General features: G+C 27.7%; 1 long non-coding RNA gene across 2 annotated transcripts in view; it reads right to left on the reverse strand.

The window, feature by feature from the left end:
• The window catches only part of LOC107454904 (uncharacterized), a 44,789-nt gene that overhangs the window by 17,082 nt on the left and 4,360 nt on the right, over positions 1–23,347 (reverse strand). The gene's annotated exons all lie outside the window — the stretch shown is intronic.

The following is a 23,347-nucleotide window of genomic DNA, read 5'->3' on the forward strand; positions in this document are numbered from 1 at the left end:
TTTGTTACTTTGCTTCATTGCTGATTGTTGAAAGTGATATTGTATTATATTAAATGTATAAAGAACATTTTTTCAAAAAAATGATAAATGGTTTATGGAAAAAATTCACTTAAAACTTTTCTGAAACTGGATCAAAATAAGAGCTTATCACAAAAGCATTTTGCAAAAACATTTTTTAATGTATCCGTCTAGCAATACTTGACTTGTAGAAAAAGACAAAATTTAAGGTTAAGACATAATTAATAATTAAGACATAATTTGAAAATTTTGTTTGTGTTGAATATTGCTTTTTCAAAACTTTAGCTTTCAATCAAATGACACTGCTTTGAGGAAAAGTATTAGCAAAGTTAATTGATTTGATGGTTAAAATATGTAAAATTTTGCTGGCAAATATATTAAAAAGGAAGCAGCACTTGCCACTAGTCGGTGAGTTTTTAAATTTGGACATATCTCGAAATGCGAGTTTACGAAAATGGGCACTGCTCAAAATACATATTTGCTAAAATGGACACAGCTAGAAATGTGCGCTTTCGAAAATGGACACGGCTCAAAATGCATGTTTACTAAAATGGACACAGTTCGAAATGTACGTTTGCGGAGTTCACTTCGAAATGAGTGTTTTCGAAAATGGACATAAATAATTACAAAAATCAACATAGTTAAAAACTAGCGTAAATAAAATTGACATAACATTTAATTCGATAACAGTGTTCGATTACATCTGCAAATATGCAGAGATATATATTACTAGGTCTAGTATGATTAGTTACTGCTTGTAGCTTGTAATTGCAATTATAGGTTATCGTAATTACTGGTAATTACGATTAGAAGTAATCATGGATCCAGTGATAATTACAGGTAATTCGTATATATATTCTCATGAATCATTGCAATCACATCAAGAAACGATTTCAGGTAATTATGATTGCAATTAATAAAAACATATGATTATATGTAATTATGATTTCAAGTAATTAAACTATGTTCGTACAGGTAATCATGACTACACGTAATCTTGATTACAAGTTACCAAATTATTATTAATTCCAATTGTGAGATGCATGATAGGACATACATTAAAAGTATGTAGATGGAGAGCATATATAAACATTGTAACGTATGTACAATGCGCAAACAAAAGACGGACCACCCAGAATACATTTTGATCTAATAATCAGATCTTAACGTTTTAGTACTTTATCTCAATAGTTCGAGGTGTTAATGTCAGATATAATAATTCATTAGTGTTGACAAAAATTTAAGTTAGGAAATCAGACTGAAATACATGCTTTCGATTTCTGACTCCTAAGATATAGGGCGTAGCCGTAATCTAGGGTCCCCACATAGTTTGGTCAAGAGTGCGGTCCAAAGTTTGGAGGCCTTAATATTAAATATTTTTTTAACTAAAATATACAATTCATTTATCCAAAAATGACTACATGCAGAAAATAACTTCTAATAAATATTTATTATTTTATAAAATAATAGTCGAAAACATTTTGAAGTGTAAGCCATACACATTTTTACATCATTTTAAAGAATGTAATTTTACTTGGCAAATTCAGATTTTCAGCAAAATAAATCAATTAGTTTGTAAGAAATCGAATTTTAAATATACGGCTTCTTTAAAATTCAATTTCACAAAAACTTATTGACCGATGTCACTCGAAATTCAAATTCTGCTATGCAAAATTACAGCCTTTAAAATGATGCAAAAAAATTTTATCTTATATTTAATTTTTTTTTTACAATTATGAAATAAAGTAATAAAAAATAATAAATATTTAAGAAAAGTTATTTTTGCGTGGAACTATCTTTGGATAAACTAATTTTATAATTATGTGCAAAAATTTTTCCATTTCTTTATAAATTTCTCGAGATATTACGATATACGCAGAAAGTAAAATTAACATTAAGGGACTTTGTAAACTTTGGAACGCTTTCTTGACAAAACAATTGGAATCATATTCCTCAAATTCCTTTAAAATGATGCAAAAATTTGTGTATCTTGTAATTAAATTTTTTTCGACAATTAAGAAATTAAAAAAATATATATTTAATGAAAGTCGTTTTTTGCACGGGATTATCTCATATTATCGGTATTTTAGGGATCAGAAGTGCAAATCCGTCAAAAAAACAGTTTGTTTATTCAGAGAAAAGACGTTTTTGTTTCAGATTTCGTAATTTAAAATATCGTCTGCGCAAAGTAATTTGCATGTTTGAGCTTACTCCCCCCCCCCCCCCCCGAAGAATTAAGTCCTAGAACATAAAGATCCGATCATTAGATTCAAAAGTTATTTAAGGTGGACCGTTTTTTATTATTCACTTATATATGTATGTCTACTGTATGTATGTACGCATTTACAATATAAGTATATGCATTGTAAGAACATTCTATCTAAACCATATTACATACATATTCCGAATATACTTCGATTGTACATGTCCATTTTCAAAAGAAACGCATTTCATGCTATATCCAAATTTAAAAGTTCACCGACACACTGTTTTCTCACTAAAAACAAACACAAAAAAACACAAAAGAATACAAAAATAAATAAAATTGGACTTAAATTTCTCAAAAAGTTAATTTCAGCTACATTAATGTAATAATCGCACTAATTTTTTTAATTTTTCTTGAAAATAAATAAAAATTCGTTTAGTATAAAAAAAAAGTCTCTTTTTTAGTAGAAAATATATTTTCGCATACATGTAACTGGAAACAAATATACAATTATAGTTCTTAATTTAGTAACTACTTATAAAATGGTGTGCACATTAAAGCTTTAGAACATTGTAACTTCGAGTAAAATTAGAAATTTGAAACAGTTTGATTAAAAAAAATTTTGCATTGCAACTTCTTAAGGCAAACGAAAGTGACATGGAATATTAAGCACATTCATCAAGTAAGTTTTATGCTTTAGTCTCAGTTTTGAGATTCTTCTCAAATTTGCTCATAACTTATGTCTATTAAATTTAAAAAAATAATTTGTGTAAGAAAGTTTTTCCTAATTTTTTGGAGAAATCGTACTTAAAATATGTTGTAATGTAAATACAAAAATGACGAGATAATTTGAACAAAATTGAGCATTTATATGAAATAAGAAAGCTCCATAAAAAGATTACAAATCTCTATTAAGTCAAAATACTTTAGAATAAAAAAAAAGACTTAAATTCTGAAATTCTCAGAATTTAAACTTAGAAAAAAGATGTTTTTAAATAAATTTCTTCTATATATTTTCGAGAACTTAGAAATATTAATAAAAACTTAGAAAGTTATTAATTAAAATAATATATTAAATAGTAACATATTTCTTAAATAATTATTATTAATGAACAGGGAGAACTTATAATTTTTTTAACAGAAGCTTTTAGCAATTTAAAAGTTAATTATTCTATCTATTACAGTCCAACTATTCATTCCTAGAAAAATATAAATTTTCAAAGAAATTTGAACATAAATTAAATTCTAATTAATAAATTCACCAAGCTTTTTTTAACCTTAACTAGAAATAACAGAATATTTCTATTTCAAACAAATTTTAGAGCAATTTTTATCATACTAAAATTGTTAAAAAAAAATTAAATGCTAAAAGAATTTAAATAAATTTAAAATATCCTTAACAGAGGCTTCTTAAAATCCTTTCGCGTGTATAATTTTATATGAAAATATATCAAAAATATATTGCCTGCTAAATCATATGAATTTCTGTCAAGCGCAAGTTATATTTATTCTGTGGAAAAACCAACAGAAGTTAAAAAACTGCCACAACCATACGTTTTCAAGAAAAATATCAACGCAATGAAATAAATATCTAGCATTGCTTTTCATATTAAAAAGTATTATTTTTTCAAATTTTTAAATGTTTCTTTACGCAAGCATAAATGTCTTATTAAAGTGAAGGAAGCCTGATTTCTTAGAGCAACAAAAATTTTGTAAATATTTTACGTAACAATAAACAGACATTTAATACAACAAATTCGTTTTCAGTATATACCACAATTTGAATAATAAAAATATTATAAATACATCCTTAGGTTGAATGATAGAATCTTATTAATATGAAAATCTCTAGTTCAATTCCAAATTCCCCCTAGAAAATCTCAGTTTTCGGCATAATCTAAAAACACAAAAGTAGTTTTAGTTGTATTTTTTTTCTTTCTTTTTAAGACTTATATTTTAAAGTTTATTTTCCTAGTTTCGAGAAGAAATAGTTTAAAGCAAAAAAGGAAAACTTAATAAACTAAAAAAATCTTGATAGTTAAGAAATTGCTTAGTATTCCGCTGACAATTCCTATGATCCCGCATATGAGAATTAATGATGAATTTTCGTCGCATCTAGAATAAGCTTATACGAACTGGATATTTTAAAATGCGAGTGATTTATGTTATACTTCTTTGTCAAGAGAAACACATTTTTTGGTGAAACTTATATAATAAATATTCTTCTGGTCATATAAGATAAATTACAGCAATATTGTAATCAAATCTCCAAAGTGGTAGATAATAGGATTCATTGAAAAATGGATGTGAAATAGAATTTTGAAATCATAGAAAAATATATTTATCATTTTTTTTTTTGCAGAAAAAGCCATAAATCTAATTTGATAACTGGTTATTCCGTATGAAGTTTAAAATCAATAAAAAATTGTGGATATTATTTTTTATAGAAGTATTTAGAGCTATTTAGAAAAATAATAATGATTTTCGTGTTTAAAATGCGTATATTAATAATGTTTGGTGTGCATACATTAATTCATTTATATTTTAAGCAAATTTAGTAAAATAAAAGTATTATAAAAGAATTATTTATAATATAAACCTTTTAAAAGTCTTATAAAACGTTTAACTTTAAAATTACATGAATGCAGCAATCTATATATATATATATATTTCTTTTACACGGAGACAAAAAAAAAAGCCTCATTACAACTCCCCGAATGGCAACGCTGGAAAATCGACCAATGATTGCCGCGAAAAACGTCATATGCCAAATCTAGCTGAAGTGGCTCAACATATAGCGCTTTCAAAAACGGAAACTGAAATAACACTTCAGCCGCGGCATTCTCATACTATTAGGTTAGGCAGAAGTGAGTAGTCTTTGTCGATAGATCTCTATTTCAGTATTTTGTCGAAAGCGCTTTTTTTCACGAATTTATATATTGCGAATTTATTTGACGATTTTTGATTTATATCATGAATTTACTTGTTTTATTATTGTTATTAGTTATTCATTGAAAAATGAGTCTCAGTCAATGAGTCTTTATTTGAATTCAAATTTATTTTAATGACTTAGTTAAAAATATTCTTTCACAACAAAATAATCTTCTCCAAATTATATATATTTGTTTTGCATTGCGTGCTTTCATTCGTTTTTTAATAATTCACGCATGATATTATTTTCTTAAAAATGTAATATATAAGATAGTATGATCTACTTATGAAACATAATTTTTTGAAACGTCGTTTTAATACAATCTGTTTTTTAAGTTTATACATAAGATGAAAGAAATAATTTCAGAAATAAAGCGTATGGAACTTTCTCGGTCCTAGTAATAGGTCATGATGTCAGTTGCTACTTAGTTCAATAACAATTATTTAAAAGAATTTTAAGTTCATTTTATTATTAATTATTTTTAAGCTTGGAAACAAAATGTAAGAAAAAATTTAATAAATAAAACATATGAAAATTTCTTTGTAGTAGTAATCGACCATGGTGTTATTACTTAGACCAGTAACAATAATTCGAAAGAGAGCAATTCTTCTGAACATATTTTCACCTGGTATTTTTTGTCCCGTCATTGTTATTGACTAGATGTCAGCATTTTTTGATGACCAATTATTTACTGCAATATACAAATAACGAATTTTCGTCATTTTGCTGTGAAAAAACGAAACTTTGTCAATTAATCATGCAGACAGAAACGTTGTAACGAATTTGACGTTTGCACCCCCCCCCCCTCAAATTTCTCTGCCAAATAAGTATCTCCATAAAATAACACTCGGAGAAGAAAAAAAAGGTTCTCTATGCAGGAAAGCAAACTGATTGTGCCTCAAACTGACTATGGAAGACAATTAAAGCATTATTTATTAATTAATTAAGCATCATTTATTATTAATTAAGCATTATTTATTATTAATTAAGCATAACGAAGTTTAATAATTCATATATTAATTTCAAACTAATTATTTGCTAGACTTAAAGAGATAATTTTTTTTTACTTATATCTCAATTTCTAATGAGCTGATTTTTAATCTTTTTCTTATGAATTGCACTAGAGAACTATTTTTCTTTTTCTGATGTATGAGACTTTTTAACAGAACTTAAATCGCTGATTTTAAATCAGTTACCATTTTATATCTCCCAGATAGAGTTTTTTCAATGACATCTTTAGCCTATTTTTTTTTAATATTTAGTCAAGTTTAAAAACGTTATAAATAACAGGAGGTCACATAAATGTTACGACGAACTTCTAGGGGAATTAGGACACATCATCAGGAGTAAAGGGGGATTTACCTAGTATGAAATGCTTCTCCATGAATATCCGAGCCGCGTATGACGACATTTCCGAACATGGGTTACTATTATAGATGGCGACGTTACTTTTATAAAGTAACGAATAAAGTTATAAGTACTTTTACCATGATTAACGAGTTTAAAAGTTAAAAAAAAAATCAGATTTTAAAAAAGTAACTAATAAAAAATGCAAGCAAAAGTACAGATATAAAACAAAAAATACTATTTTGAAGTATATTTCAAAGAAATCGAAAATTTCATTAAAAAAATTTATTTAAAATCAAATTGTAAATTTTAATTTAAAGGTATAAAAATTTAAAATGTAGGAAAATGTTACAAAATTCTATTGAAATAGTGAACGTTCAAAGAAGTTAACCGAGAAATCAAAATTCAATTTTTGCATATAAAAAGAAATTTTATATTTTGCTTATTTTAAAACTGTTAAATCTTTATAATTTTTGCTTTAACTTTCAGAAATTTTAGTGGAAAATTACTTTGTTGAACAAATTCGATAAAATTATATTTTTTATTTAAAGAAGTTTTATTCATATGCAGGTAAATTTCATTAAATCAATAAAATCCATTAAAGTAAGGATTTCACGTTCCCTCCCACCAGCCCCCCTCTCCCTTTCGGGAAATTGCAATCCTTAAAGATGTTTGGTAAAATAAATTAGCTGTTAAAGGATATATAATACATTAATTTTCGTAATTGAAAATAAGTAAATTTTGAAGAAAAAAAATTTTTTGAAAAGGAAAATGTTTAGAAAATTTCAGAAAAATGTCATGATTTCTTTCGACATTCTCGCTACAAATGCTTCTGCTTTATCCTCCAAAAAATAACAAAAAGCAGGTAAAAGTACTAAATTTAAAAAGTAATGAAGAACAAGTACGTACTTTTTAATTTTACTTTCGTTACAAGTAGCGAAATAAATTTATTTGAATAAATGTATTTGTAGATAAATATTTGGTTCAAGGAAAGTACTTGGAGAATACTATGTAATTTTATTAAAAGCTTTGCTATGAAGTTTTCTGGGTTATTAAATAAAGAGAAATGTTTCCGGTAAAATTAAAATATTCTTGATATTTTCGAAAAATATTAAGAGTATTATTTTGCTGCAAATAATTCATTTTTACCATGAAATAATTCACACTTGCATTTTTAAATTATATATTTTATTCCACTACTTGTTTGTTTGTTTTTTTTAAAAAAAATAGGATATTCAAGTGATTATAAAGCACTTTTCAAAGGCATTTAATCGAGACGCTTGCCACTGGTGCTAGATTACAAAACAACAAGTATGTAAAGCTTCAAAGCCAAGCTCCTCTTTATGGAATTGAACAGTTCCATTTTTTTCATAGTAGAAGTCAGGAGATGCATGATTTCATTTTGCCTGATGCAGATACATGAGAAAAAATTTATTTTAGAGGTGGAAAGTAAAATATTGCCTTTTCAGTAACAAAATGCATTCAAAAGCATTTGTCAAATCCCAAAAAGAATACGCTGAATTTCACTTTATTGCCATATTATTAAATTCATTTATTTTGCTTCAGAATTTGGAATATTTTTTGTTTGGTGCTGGCTACAAATTTCAGATAACTATATTAGAAAAAAATTCAGAGTAGAAAATGCCGGACAATGGCCCTTACAATTAAAAAAAAAAGAGTATTACTGTAAGGAATATCGGGCAAGTGTACCATGGAAAATAATACTTTGCTTAGAAAAATCAGTGATAGATAAGTGATGTGTTTTTTAACTTTTTAAACGTGCGAAGGGAAGGCAATAATTAAGTTCCCATAGAGAGGCAGCTTGGAATTGAACGACTAGCCGTCATGTTATTTTACAATTTTACTCCCCGGGCATCCACACATATCTACAAGCAATCGATCAGAAGTAAAACGGTAATTCAAAATGAAATATTGAGTACACTGTTGGAAATTTCTCAGAAGGAATGGTTAAATAACAATTTATTGAGTGGTTATTTTATCATATTCAATCAAGGGAGTCAAATAACCATAAATAAAATATTAATCAAACTGTTTATTAACTATACTTTCACCTTATACGGTTAGACAACCAGAATTTTATCCCACCAGCTAGAACTACCTTATGAAGCTACTTAGTTCTTTGCAACTGCGTACATATCATAGACGAGCGGGGGGCTTAGCTGTGAATCTCATGACCGGCAGGAGTTCGAGTCCAAGTGTTGACACCACAATACTTTCCCCATTCCCTTCAACACATCAAGAATTTCCACTATCCGGCACTCTCCAATGCCCAATGAAAAGTCGAGCTCCTATGTCTAGTTAAATAAAAAAAAATTTTACGTTTTTGAAAAATGCTAGTTGTAAATGGTTAAAAAACCGTATAGTTTTGTATTCATTGTTTTATAACCATACTTTTTGTAAGTAGTTTCAAAACCATAAAGGAATAAAAAAGGTTCTTTACTGTAAACTTTACGGTTTATCGGATGGACAGACAGCTGCCTGTTATTTTACCATAATTTTAGAATGAAAATTTTAACAGTGTAGGCCTGAGAGATAATTTTTATATTTTTATTTTTAAAATCACTTATTGTTTTGTATAATCAGTTAAAATCCTTAAACTCGCCGTTTTTTACATAGATCTTGACATTTTAAATTTTTTTAGAACTATTCAAAATTTTCTTTGTTAAAGATCAGCCGTATAAGAGCCAACAGCCGTTGCTGGAATTAAAGAATTTAAATTTTTGCTCGTGACGTACATTTGACACTATCAGCTCTTTAAAATGGCCGCCTCTGCCGCCGAAGGATATTTAACACCCTTCTGGGTTCAGACCCTTGGCCTGACGCCAATGCTTCGCCCTACAAATCATGTTTCATCCACCCCTCAGGTTCCGGTATTCTATTAGGCGGATTTTCTTGACATTCCAACATTAGTGGCTTAGAGTTTCGCCACAAAATCGCTTAAGGTTGTTGACGGGAGAGAAGTGGTGTATTCGCTAATTTAGAATGCTGCATTGTCGGTTAGGGTTAATGTTAATCGGCCGCGAGAGCTGAATTACAAATAAACCGCTTAAGCTTCTCGTTTCCAATTAGTACTAATTAACGTGTGATTAACGTGATGAGAGCAAAACTTAAGCGAATGTTTATTTTTTTTCTTATTTCGGAAATATAATACAAAAATATCTCGCTTAAATATATGAAAAGCTGAAACGACTGTTTTAAAGGATTATTTAAATAAGTTCAGTTTAGAGATGTCCAAGAAAAATGTATGAATTAAATAAGACACATAAGAGGGACACATTTTTAAATTTGGAGTTTATGGCGAAAAAATACCATTTCGTACTGTGATATTACACAACCGTGCTACTACACAGTTGTGGATCACGCTATTAAGTGGGAATTGTAGAAATTTGTATTAAAAACCTATCTGGAAACAATGCTGATGAACATTCTTTTTACCATCTTTTACAGAACTGAAATGCTATGACTGTTTGCTATGACTTCTGTATTTCTGACGCTATCATGCGTTTCCACTTATGATCACACATTTGAGTAACGATTATAAAACAAAGTAAAATGTGTAAATTCTAAGATCTAAAATTCACGCATCATAATATCACTTTTAAACTTCATATAAAAGTTTTACATTTGTTTTATAAAAATATTATTTAAGAAAAATCTATAGAAATTAAGTCATTAATCTTTGGACGCAGATGTGACACTGTTGTCCCTTCTATATGCTTTTTCTGGCACTCTGATTATAAGTATGGCATCTTTAAATTATAAGAAATACGGTCTAACAGTTACTTTAAAAAAAATCCATTTCATCATTTGAATTATCTTTGTACTAAAATATAAAATGCTCCCAAAAAATAGTTTGATTATTTTTATTAAATTAAAAAATATATCAATAATTGATTTAGTAAATTAAAAAAAAATTCAATGATGAATAACTGTTTCTCTTAGATCTAAATAACTGAAAATAAGCTCAAATTAAAAAACTACTGTTTTCAAAGATTTTACCTTTTAAGCAGAGAAAGCCAACGTATTTCATGCAGTATTTTGTAATTATGAAATATTAATATGCTTTATATAATATTATTTACTTATTTTAGCCTATATTAATACAAAATAATAAAAAAGAGGAGGAAAAGTATATTTAATAGCAGTTCTGCGTCTGAGGTCTAAGAAATCAAGTCAATCTTCATTAAGAAATAATCATCTTAATTACATTTATAACAAATTTGAAGGTTGATTTGAATGCAGTAATTCAAAATATAATAAACTAAAGAATTATTAAAACTAGTTGCTTCTGGCTTTTCTGTAGCGTGAAATTTTTAAATTATTTCCGAAATATTAAATTAAATAGAGAAAATATGCAGGAGTTTTTTTTTTTAATTTACTTATAAAATTAGATAAAAATAATAAATGTAATTCAAGATCAATATTTTACACCGCGAACGCAATCAGCGTTCGTTTAGTTGCAAATATTTTACCATACCGAGGGAAAACTTTTTCGTAAAATTAAATTCAGTAAAGGTTAATTTTTTTTTTACTTGTTTCAATTCACCAGATGAATTTTTTATACCTTCATTATCTTTTTTTTTTATTATTTTGAAGAAGATGAAAAGTAATTAAGTAGCGAAATTGCTTTCGCGAATAAGTAAATTAAATAACTTTGTAATAAGCTTCGAGTTTTGTCTTATGAAGAAAATGTTAATACACCTACGGAAAAAAATTCATAAAACTTTTCGGAGTATGGAAGCACCATTAATTTTCCACGAAAAAAAATATTACTTTTTAAATTACTTAATCATAAATAATTGCATTCTTAAACAATTTGTGATCAAAATTTAAAAATATAACTTTGCTAATTGTAATTTAATTGAAAGGCAGAGAACATGAGTAAGTGATAAATAAGACTTCTGGAAAAAGTAAAAACAAGAAATTTAGTCAAATGTTCTAATTAAATATTCGCTTGGATAATGATCAAATATTTTCAGTATAGCAAACCTAATATTTAAAGCAAAAGTGCAATTTAATTTAAAACTGAAACATAATTAAATGAAATTTATAAAGACTTGTTTTGAGATTAAAAAAAATGTCTAAAAACGTTTTTCTGATAGTTTATTTTTATTTTTTACAATGAAAACGGAATTTTGTAGGGAAAAAAACGGAATGATGCCTTTCAGAGTACTTTGCGTTTTACTCCCTTGCACTTTATATCTCAGTGCTATTACTTCAGTCAGGTAATTTTTGCTTTTCCAATTGTAATTTTTATTCTCATTGAATATAACAAATGGTATATAATAATCTAGACATTGTTATATCCTATTGATTGTAACAATTTCTTGATTTCAAATTACAAATTGCAGACTTGTAAACTTGTCATGCTAAACATCTGCAAAATATTAATAGTCGACTTTTCTCGGACCTATACTAGATCTTAACTAATACATTGAATGCCACGCTAACTTTACATGAATTGCCCGTCTGGCCACACGGTAAATAACTTCAAACTAAATTTGAAAAGATTAGACTGATTTTGCTAGTTTTTTAAGAGGTTTAACATGACGTATCTGAAAAAGTGGTTAATTATATAAGCCTACGAATTGTTAAGAAATAGTGGTGGAGGAAAATCTACTAATTTGAATTTTTTTAAACCAAGAATCACAGTTAATAAACAACCACTTGAGAATGTTTATTCGCTGTCCGGAGCAAGTTGGCATCTCTGTGTATATAAATAAAACTTTTTTGTGTGTGTTCTATATTGCATTAATTTCTACAAACCATTTCAGTAAGGTTAATAATGTAAAAAAATCAAAAAGTTACTCGAATTATGTGTTTCTAATAATCTTGGCTTCGCCGGACACCGATGACCCCCTTGGCGTTACGAACAAACGCAGTGCCGGTCACCGGTGACCCCCATGGCAATGTGTTAAACACACACTGAACCCCCTTCCAAATAATGGATTTCTTTTGGAATTTAAATTATCGTTACCTTTCACAAATTGGTTCAAAAATTCTTAAATTTTTCACTGCTTTTAAAATAAGTTCAATAAACCTTTTTCTACATATTTACTCAAATATCAAGAGAGATATTTAGATATCAAGAAAAATATTTAGAACGATATTTAGATATCAAGAAAGATATTTAGAAATATATTTAGATATCAAGAAAGATACTTAGAAAGATATTTAGATATCAAGAAAGATATTTAGATATCAAGAAAGATATTTAGATATCAAGAAAGATATTTAGATATCAAGAAAGATATTTAGATATTAGATTTTAGATGTTTACCTTCTTAGATATTTAGAAAAATATCAGGAACGATGTTTAAAAAATTTATAGCACAAATTTAAGTTTAAAGCTATTATTTTGAACTAGTAATGTATTGCAATAATAAACTTACTAAAAAAAATTGGATGGACATTTTGTTCTAACAGTCTATTAAATCTCCGTTCGACAACGAACTATTTGTAAGACTGATAATAAGGTTATCAGTGGATCACGGAAGCCAAGTAACAGTTAACAGTGAAGAGTGAGCGGGTGGGTGACCACTTTGATTACATTTGAAAAATAAATGTTTGACATAAGTTTTTGTTTAACTGTTCTACCTAGTATTTAACATCGCGCTCTGATTTTTGGGCTACCAAAGTGGAATGTCAATCCTCCACAGAGGATCAAAATTGCGATGGCATGTCTTTGGATCATCATCAGTGAAGTTTTTCAGAGTGTTGCCAATAGCCATTTTGCTAATCTAATGCGACGTAAATAAAGGACTAACAATGTCGAGTGTCCATAAAAGTAGGTCTACCGAATGACCTTAAAAAAAACCTTCCGTATAATGTAAAGTATACCTACTTTTTCTTCATATAAATGTATAAAATATAAATGCTCTCAAAGACAACAGATATAATTTGGAGTTGTCAAGAGGAGAATTAATGTCAGTGATTATAAAGAGAAGGCATCAAAGCGGTGATTCGGTACATGATTTTTTTTACCCCATTTCCTCAATTTGTAAAATACTAATGCCATAGAATCAGAAAAGTGATGGTGAATACAGCCGAATTAACATGGAACAGCAAAGTTCTGACTTCATAAAGGCGGGGAAAAAATTGAACTAACCGTAAATTTGAGAGTTTGTGCTGGCAAACTAAATGATCGCAGCAGGCGGCCAGTTTTTTCTTTCTTTTATGCAAGGATTTTTTTTTAATATACGCTCTATCCCCTGAGCCACGGTGACGAAGGGGATAGAACAGTGGTTACGAACTGGCGGCCAGCGAAGCTTTTTTTTGTGGCCCGCGAACTAAAATATATTAGTTGTCATTTTTTGTAGACAATTTTAGCAAAAAACTATATGGGTTTAAAGTACTTTTTCTTCGTTAAAAAAAATCCTAATTTCTTCATTTCTGTGAAATTTAACATATCAACGGCGCAAAAAAAAAATTTTCTCAGGTAAAAATTTACTTCTTATTTTAATTTGTAATTCAATACTTTTGTTTTGCACCACTTGATAAAATTCTGACAGTAATATTTAATGTTCCTTCAAACATAAAAGAGTCCTATATAAAATTTTGATGAAGTTGCGTCCAGCCATTTGACTGATATTTTTAATTGCAGCCCCCGGCCTCATGTAAGTTGGAATCCCCCGGGATAGAGCGTTCGCCTTCCAATGAGGTGAACTGGGTTCAAATTTCAGCCATGGCTGGTTGATTTGAATTCCACACCCGGCCAGCACCAACCGCAGTGCTGACGTAATAGATCTTCTTCAGTGGTAGATGGATCATGGGCTAGGGTCCCCTTGCAGTCAGGCTAACCGTGAGTGATTTTCATGGTTTTCCTCACCATGTAACGCACATGCAGGTAGTTCAATAAAAAAACCTCCACGAAGGTAAATTTATCCCAATACTTGATCCAGGAGTTCTCTTATCTTCTGGATTTTTTTCAAAGTTACAAGGCTGCGGGGTTGAACATTGACAGTCGTAAACTCAAAAATAAGTTCGGCTGTTCAACGATGGTTACAAGATAAAATAATAAAATATACTTTTCGAAATGATATTGCGTGAAAATTGAAATTATATAGTATTGCATCAAAATTAAGTAAAAGAAAAAATATTCTAACAAAAACTACGTAATTTTGAGCATTTGAAAGAAACGTAATTTTACTATTTGTTTAATAAAAACAACTGTGTATAGTTACAAATATTTTATTTGTGAAAATCAATCATAGAGCAAACAAAAATTTAAACTAGGTCACAGAAAAAATCAATTATCATCAATATATTTGTTTGGTCAACCTTTAAGAAACTAGTTAAAAATAAAATGTTAATCAAATTTATTTGTTAGTATTGGTTCGCAATTTATATCGTGTTTTTTTTCTTAAATCCTATTGTTTTTAATTGAAATGAGATAATTAATTTGAAGTTACAAAAAATTTTCTCGCAACTTCATTAACTTTAATACTTTTTTCTGACAGTGAGAAAAATCATTATACATTACACTAAACTGTTGAAAATTTGATTTGTAAATCAAACACGAATTACACTATCTCGTTGCGTCATGCGAATTCTTAAGCGTCAATTTTCCAGACTTTGAAGACCAGAAAATACATTATTTGAAAGAAATATAATTTAATTATGATATTCTTATCATAAATATGGACATTTCTCGCAGTCAAATAGTAATTTTATTTCTTAAGTGTAACATTTTATCTTAATGGACATGATGGTGTATTTGCTTCAAATGATAATTGCATATCTCAGATAGCAATATATGTAAACAGCATTTCTTTGTTTAAAAAAATTGAGTTAAATCCATTTTTATAATAATATGTACAACTTTCTGGGGGAAAGATATCAGATATTTGAATCAGTTAAAATTTGGACTAAAAATGAGTTTTAATGTGGTTGTTTGCAGGAAAAAAAACAAAGGAGCATTTTTATTTATAAATTGTAGTATATCATTATCATATTATAATTATAAAATAAAGATGCGTTTCGCACTTTAAAAATATCAGTGACATAATTTTAATTAATTTAATTTAGAGAATTTCATTGCTTTTTTTTATAATAATTGATATTTATATGCTTACATAAAATGTTTTTAAATTCGTAGTTTGAAACAATTAATAAATTTAAATTAAAAATTATTAGAATTAGATTTAAAAAATTATTTTTGTAACTTCTATTAAAATGACAACCTTAAAACAATTTTATAATCTTCAGACAATGGTATATTAAAAAAAGTTTATAACTCTAAATTTAATGGTTTAATGTGAACATTAACTTTTTTATCTGAAATTATACTAACAACAAATAACAGAAAATTATAATAAGGAACGGAACAAAACAGGAATATTTAAAATAAAGCAAAATATTGAACAATTCTCATGCAGAAATTGTTCTTTAAAAAATATGTAACTTTATTTCAATTAATAGATACGCACATTAATGCAATAGAACTTTTTGAATAAAAATATTACGTGAAAATAATTTCATGGAAACAAACTCAGTTATACGCTAACATATTCATCTTGTTTAACATACTATAAGTGTATAATTTCAATATTGAAGTGAAAGTTGTTTCAAAAACATAATTCTTTTTTCAAGCTTAGATATTTTCGAGATAGAAGTTCTATTTCTGATATTGACAAATATAATAGTGGCTTAAAAAATAAGGGGTTAATCTCTTCTGTGTTTTTCTGTGTTAAAAATTGAGGATTTTAATCCTTTTAATTATTTTGCAAGAATCTTTATGCAACAATGCTTTTGAATTGCTGGATTACTAAGTTTAAAGAAATGAGAGGTATTAGCGCCATCTATTAGGTCTTGAAAGCAAAAGATTTAAGAGTAAACGATGAAAGTGGGAATACGAAAGAATATTTATATAAGGGGTGCAATGCGAATTCGAATTTTATTTAATATGCTTTTTAAAATAAAAATGATAAACGAACTAATCAATATCAATAAAGTAAATGTTATATTGAGTTCTTTTATAATAATAATAATCTAAAAATGTGTTTATCATTTGGCTTTCTTTTTTATTACTAGCTTTCGTATTTAAGTGAATAGAATCGTGCACTCAAAATTCTTACTGATTCTGATCAGCGACGTATCACGCAAAACTCTATTGGAGCTCTGTGAGCTAAAATACAAGCTTCAATAATTTCTTCTCCACTTCAAGCAGTTTTCTCTTTTCATAGAATTTATAGTCAAATTAAATTTATCATAATTTGAAATAGTGATTGAATTCTCAGTGTTAAATGACAGCATAGATTTCACTATTTTTTCTTAATGCTAGACGCATAGTAACATCACCATATTATCACAAATCTAAATTTATAGTAAATTGCTATTTTAACCACTTAATGACTAATTAAAGTGTATAAAACCGGATAGAGATATATAATACAAGTTTTATTTTTTCTCCTGGCCACTATATCACCAGTTTATGACCTAACTCTATCTCCAATTGAAATTTCAATTTTTTTTTCCAAATAGCTAGATTTCTCACTATTCAACTGAATTTGATTGTATCTGATGTTTGTACAAAGTACAATTGTTTTATAAACGCTGTAATTAAAATTTAGCACTATTTTATCGCTATTCGTAGTTGCGTCCAGTTTTCAACTGATAACTAACAATCAAGGAACTCAAGAAAAGAAAAAAATAAATTAAAAAGTTTTAAACTTTGAGATTTAAAAGTACGATTAATATTAAAAAATAAAAAACAAGAAATAATTATTTGTATCATACAGATTACGGAAAGTCCAAGGCACATAAATTTTGTAATAAAATTATTTTATGATCAAAAAATATTTCCACGTTCCTAGAAGCGATGGGCTTTACGATTTTCGATTTAGTGTTGACAAACAGAAAATTGCTAGCTCATTTACAGTTTGAGTGAAAACGAAAAACGCAGTCTTTAAAATTTACATTTTATTTCATTTTACTAGCATTTCATTTCATTTTAATATTAAGAAAACATTTTTCATTTTAGGCTTTAATTCAGGTCAAGTCCATAAATCTTTCAGCTAGCAATTCATAATTTATCCCGAAATCACTTTAAGCAACTAAAATCTTGTAAAAGAGTAAACTATTTTGCAACGTTTCAATGGTCAATATGACTACACCTTTAAAGATGTTTCTTTCTATAAACAAGCAATACTACTTAGGTTCAAGTAGTGCGAACGTTTAAAAGCCATTTTGCCGCGTAGTTACTTCGTGAAGCAATTGTAACTTTTAGTCTTGCAGGAAAAAATATCCACTGCCAAAAGTTTTCTAGTACGTGCAAAAAAAAGAGACAAAATATTTCATAGAAATTAACATTGCAATTTTTAGATTATTAATTTCAAATTTTTTCTTTGCTTCATTGTAGGTGATATGTTCTACAAATCCGATGAACCGGAATTTCTATAATCGAATATTACAAAATATTTTTCTGTTGATGTTGTTGTTGTTCATTTACGTCGCACTGGAGCAACACAATGGGCTATTGGTGACGGTCTGGGAAACATCCATGAGGATGATCCGAAGACATGCCATCGCAATTTTGATCCTCTGTAGAGGGGATGGGACCCCTGCTTCGGTAGCCCGACGTCCTGCACGCGAAGTCGAGCACTTTACGGTAGAACAGTTTAACGAGGACCAATATCGTACACCCTCGGTCCCTACGCAGGCTGAGCCAAGTGGTCATCCACCCGAACACTGACCGTAACCAGTGATGCATGACTTCGGTGATCTGCTGGGTACGTATACGTAACGTAACGTATACGTAAACTTTTAGGTATACAATTTTTATATCATTTTAAGGGATGCAGTCTTAACGATCAGTCCACTGCGGGACATTTTTTTCTTTCTGTTGAACATTACAAATAAGAAATGCAAGGGAAAGAGGAAGGTAAAAAGCATTATTTAAGTTTAAATATTTGTACTGATCACATTTTGAATTTAATTGATTTTTACAAACTTCAAAAGAGAGCTTTAAAAGGGCTATATTACGAAAGTACTTCATTAACTATTAAGCACAGTTCCCAACAATTCTAAAACAATTAAAAAATATTTAATTTCAGAAGTTTTTAGTCACGTTTTTTTTTTCCATTGGGCCATAACATTTTCTTTAAACATTTTAGTTGTGAGCCAAAACTGAAAATTTTATCTAAACCTACCACTCATTTAAATCTTCATTTATATGCATTTTTTATTTCATTGATCTAATTTTTCTGAGAACTTATGCCCGGCTAATAAAAAATACTTTTTAGGAATATAAATGAGATTTGTTCTTGTGATTTTTATCAAGGAATTCTCGCCCTATAAATAAATAATAAATATTTCCAAATAAATTCAAAATTTTCAATTAAATAAATATTTTTAAATTTGCTTATAATAAAAATTTTTTAAAAAAATATCTAATTAACTTTTTTTTAAAAGTATATGCATATTTCTGGAGGAACAAATACCAGAATTGTGCACCGTATCATCTTTTCGAAAATGCTCCTTAAATTTGATGCTTTTAAACATGTTCTTCAAATGCTATATGCAAATTGCTCAAAAAGGATCACCCAGAATAATTTTTGAACTAATAATCTCTTCATGTTCTAAGACTCAATATTAATTGTTTTAAGGGGTGACCTCAAATATGCAGATTAATTAGTACACACGATATTTCAATTTACGAAATTAGACTCTAATATTTTTTCTGAATAAACACACCTTTTTTGAACAGATTTCGATTTCTGACCCTCATATAAGAGCTAGCCATATACTGGGAAACATGGGCTCAATAATTTGATCAGAAGAGCAGTTTAAAATTAGGATCTCTTAATGGCAATTTCAATTTTCACTCATTTAGCCATATCTTAAGAGCTTAAGCGAATTGAGAGCATTTTGCATCCACTAAAAATCATTTATCCAAAAAAAAATTCCATGCAAAAAATACAGTTTAATGAATATTCATTATTTTTTGATAATTTAATTAATAATAAATGAAAAAAATACGTATACGTAAACTTTTGGGCATACAATTTTTATATCATTTTAAGGGATGCAGTTTAATGTGGCAAAAAAACTAATTATAATTAGATTTAATCAATTATTCTACCGATTTTGGAAGATATTCTTCTTTGGAGTTTTTTTATTGAAATTTACAGTGCAGAAAATTAAAAAAAGGGACCATCCTGAATATCCTTTGATCAAATGATCAGATCTTAACGTTTTAGGATTCAATCTTAATGGTTATAGGTGGTGACCTTAAATATATTAATTAATTTGTGCAGCCGTTATTTTAATTTACGAAAACAGACAAAAATGTACTTTCTCTGTATAAAAATATATATTTTTTGATCGAATTCGATTTCTGACTCTCAAAATATAGGAGGAATATTTACCGCACGATGCGGTAAATATTGTCCCAATAGTTTGAACAGGAAAGCTGTTCAAACTTTGGACCCTTTAATGATAATCTTTTTCTGTGTATTTCACGTTTTTTCGATAACTTTTTAAACGAATCTAAAGTTTTTTTGCTTGCAACTATAAAATTTGTTTCTCTAAAGATTAATTCCGTACAAAATATATTTTAAATGTATATTAATTAGTTATCCTTATTTCCTTTAATAGTACTCGAAAAACTTTTGAATTGTAAGGTATAAAATTTCTTGCATCATTTTAAAGAATGCAATTTTAAATGGAAAAATACGAATAGTTCCCGAAAAATTGAATTTCAAAAGTTCGACTAGTCCTAAACCGTGAAGATCCGATCATTGGGTCGAAAGTTATTCTGGGTGGTAAGTTTGTTTTTTGCCTCTTTGAAAACTAATTTATAAGTAGATTTAATCAATTTTTCCACAGCACTTTTCTTGAAAGGTATTTCTCCACTAAGCACTAGAATTTCAAAATGCAATTTTAAAAATCAATTTTAAAAGAATTTGGAAATCAATTTTAAAAAATGTTCTTCTAGTAAGCTTTTCAAGCGTAATATATGCATTATAAACTATTATATATTTGTATTTTAATCTATTGCTCTAGTACCAGTATTGTAAGATTATTTAATGCTATCTAACAGCAGCAAAGCTGTCTTGTCTAGACTACCAAAATTTAACCTCAAAGGGAAAAAAAGGTGCTTATCATCAACCAAGACCATTAAGGGTGAAAAATAAAATCGTTATTGTTATGTTGGAGGATTAGGATAGATGAGCAAAAGTGGTGAATATATTCAAACTACTAACACTTCGCTACCAGCTTCTCATACCAGCTGCTGCAACTCTCATCACAGCCGAGCATAGTCGATGTGGCCGAAATATTCGACACATATTTATGCAAGTTTAAGATATAGATGAATAAATATATAATGGGCAATGAATATTTTCACAAGGAACATTAATTTGACGATGAATTTAGGTTGAAGACGATATTCATTTTGCAAGTTATTTGAGATATTTTGGGAATAAATTAAGCAACACTTAGAAAAGGGAATAAATGTTTATTTTTAGATTATGTTGTTGAAAAGAGTAAGGTGAATGACGTTTTCACATTTTGAAGTTATATTCTAGAAAAAGATTCATACTCTTCTATAAGTATAAAAGTCTATAATAAGTATAAAAGTCTATACTCTTCTATAAGTATAAGTATAAAAGTTTATACATTATTATATAGATATGTGTAGGAAATACTACGTAAGTATATAATCGGGAAGAGTCATTTTCAAACTTAAAAAAAATCACTGAAGGAACTACCGGGCCAAAGTATCGGGCAATGGCACTTGAATAATTTAAATAAAAACTTAGAAAGCAAAAATATGCAAAGCGAAATTTTAAAGATATATATGATAGCAAAAACAGAACTTCATCAGGGGACACACTATCTTCTAAAGTACAGGAGCCTGATATGAAATTGATATAATAATATATCAATTAATGTTATAATAAAGATATAATATATCAGTAAATAATATAATAATATATCAAAAGATATAATAATATATCAATAAATATCATAGTGGTTAAACTAAAAGTTTACTGTGCTCTGATCCCAAAATGGAAAAACTAAATAGGAAAAGGCAATACCTCAGAAATTCAAATATTGAAATAAAAATGAAAATCCAATAATGCACAAAAAACACAATTCAAAAGTACACTAATAAGGACACGTCTACACACATGAAATATAAAATTATACTTAAAATAACCAAACAAAATATATTGCTGAATCTTTGCAAATTAAAAAAAATATAGTGATAACCCCTTTCGAAAAACTTGAAAGAGAGTTGAACATTTAATGATAAAAATAAAATATCCAATAAAATTCTGCCATTTTATTCTTAAGGAACAAAAAATCCTTAATTTCTTCGCATAGCCCTGTTTATGCGGGCTTCAATATTGATTAATAAATTGAACTACTTTATAAACACATTGAATTAAAAAATTATAATTAAAAATTTTTAATTACAATAATTAAAAGGAAAGTTATTATTCTCTAAAATAATTTTGTAATTCTTAACAGCTGAAAGAAAATTTGCTTTATAATTACAAATAAATTTAAACCTAAGAATTTGACCATTCAATTTTTTTTTAAATATATAAATCCTTATATTTACTTAAAGTGAAATAAAAATGTATTAAACTAATAATATTATACTTAAATCCTCTCCTTTTTTACTATAATTCAAATACGATGACGAAGTTTAATTTCAAGGTCTAAAAAAATGGCGTCTTAAACATCTGAATTAGTCTTTATTAATTTAAATTCTTTGGGATAAATATCTTTAATTAAATCAAAATTATTACGATAAAAAACAATCAAATCATCAATAAATCTACACCCAATTAATAAATTATGTTGTAAAAATTTATATTCATATAAATGTAAGCAATACACTTGAATAACAATTTCCCATTGAAATACCTTGAATATGCTTGTAAAAACCAATGCCCTTAATTAGAAAAGATTCAATAATGTTTACATTGCATATATTAATCCAATCATGCCTAATAATATTTTCATTAATCAAATATTTATCAAAAATTTCTAAACAAATGTTCCTCTAATTATTGTGTACTCTGGTCATTATCTTAATGAATCTGATTATTTTTAAGATAAACAGGGATTATTAATAGTAACCTACAATTTACATGTTGACATTTTCTCTAATCTATCTACAGAAAAATATAACAGAATAAAGAATCAATAAAACTCATGCCAACTACAAAAAATAAATTTGAAACAAATTGAGGAATATTTTCAAAAAAATATTACATTGTAATATATTTAGCATATAAATCATGTTTCAAAAGTTATAATAAGCCGTTTTTTTATTTTCTTATTTTTGTTAATTCATTTTTGTAACGCCAAACGCCTGAAACGGGAAAATGAGTTTTTCTTCCACCGCTTCGCGAACAGAACAACGTCAAATCAGAATAAATGCATTTTTCTACCTCAACTTGGCATTTCAATAAAATTTATTTCATAAAATTTCGTTGCTTTTTACTCTTGATATACATGACATAATATGATAGCAGAATGTTCACAAATGATACAAAAACTGAAATTCTATTCCTTACATTTTCTAGAATTACTTTAAAATCTTCTCTATACAAAAAACAAAATTTCGCAATTAAATAAAATATTGGTCTTAAATTCGTATCAATAAAACTCTACAGGCGCCAAATAGTTACTAGTAAAAATAAAAGGTGGAAGAAAATAAAGAATTTTCACATTTAGCGCCAAGGAGTTGGCGCTGTATAGAATCAATTTTGATTTCTTGAAATATAGCTTCCATTACGGCCCTGAGATAATAGGGATTTTTCAATTTACACTTACCCTTTTCCGAGCTATTTTCTCACATCTAA

This window comes from Parasteatoda tepidariorum, chromosome 10 (assembly GCF_982258835.1).
Source record: "Parasteatoda tepidariorum strain Cologne lab strain chromosome 10, Ptep-v5.0, whole genome shotgun sequence".
NCBI classification, from domain to species: domain Eukaryota; kingdom Metazoa; phylum Arthropoda; class Arachnida; order Araneae; family Theridiidae; genus Parasteatoda; species Parasteatoda tepidariorum.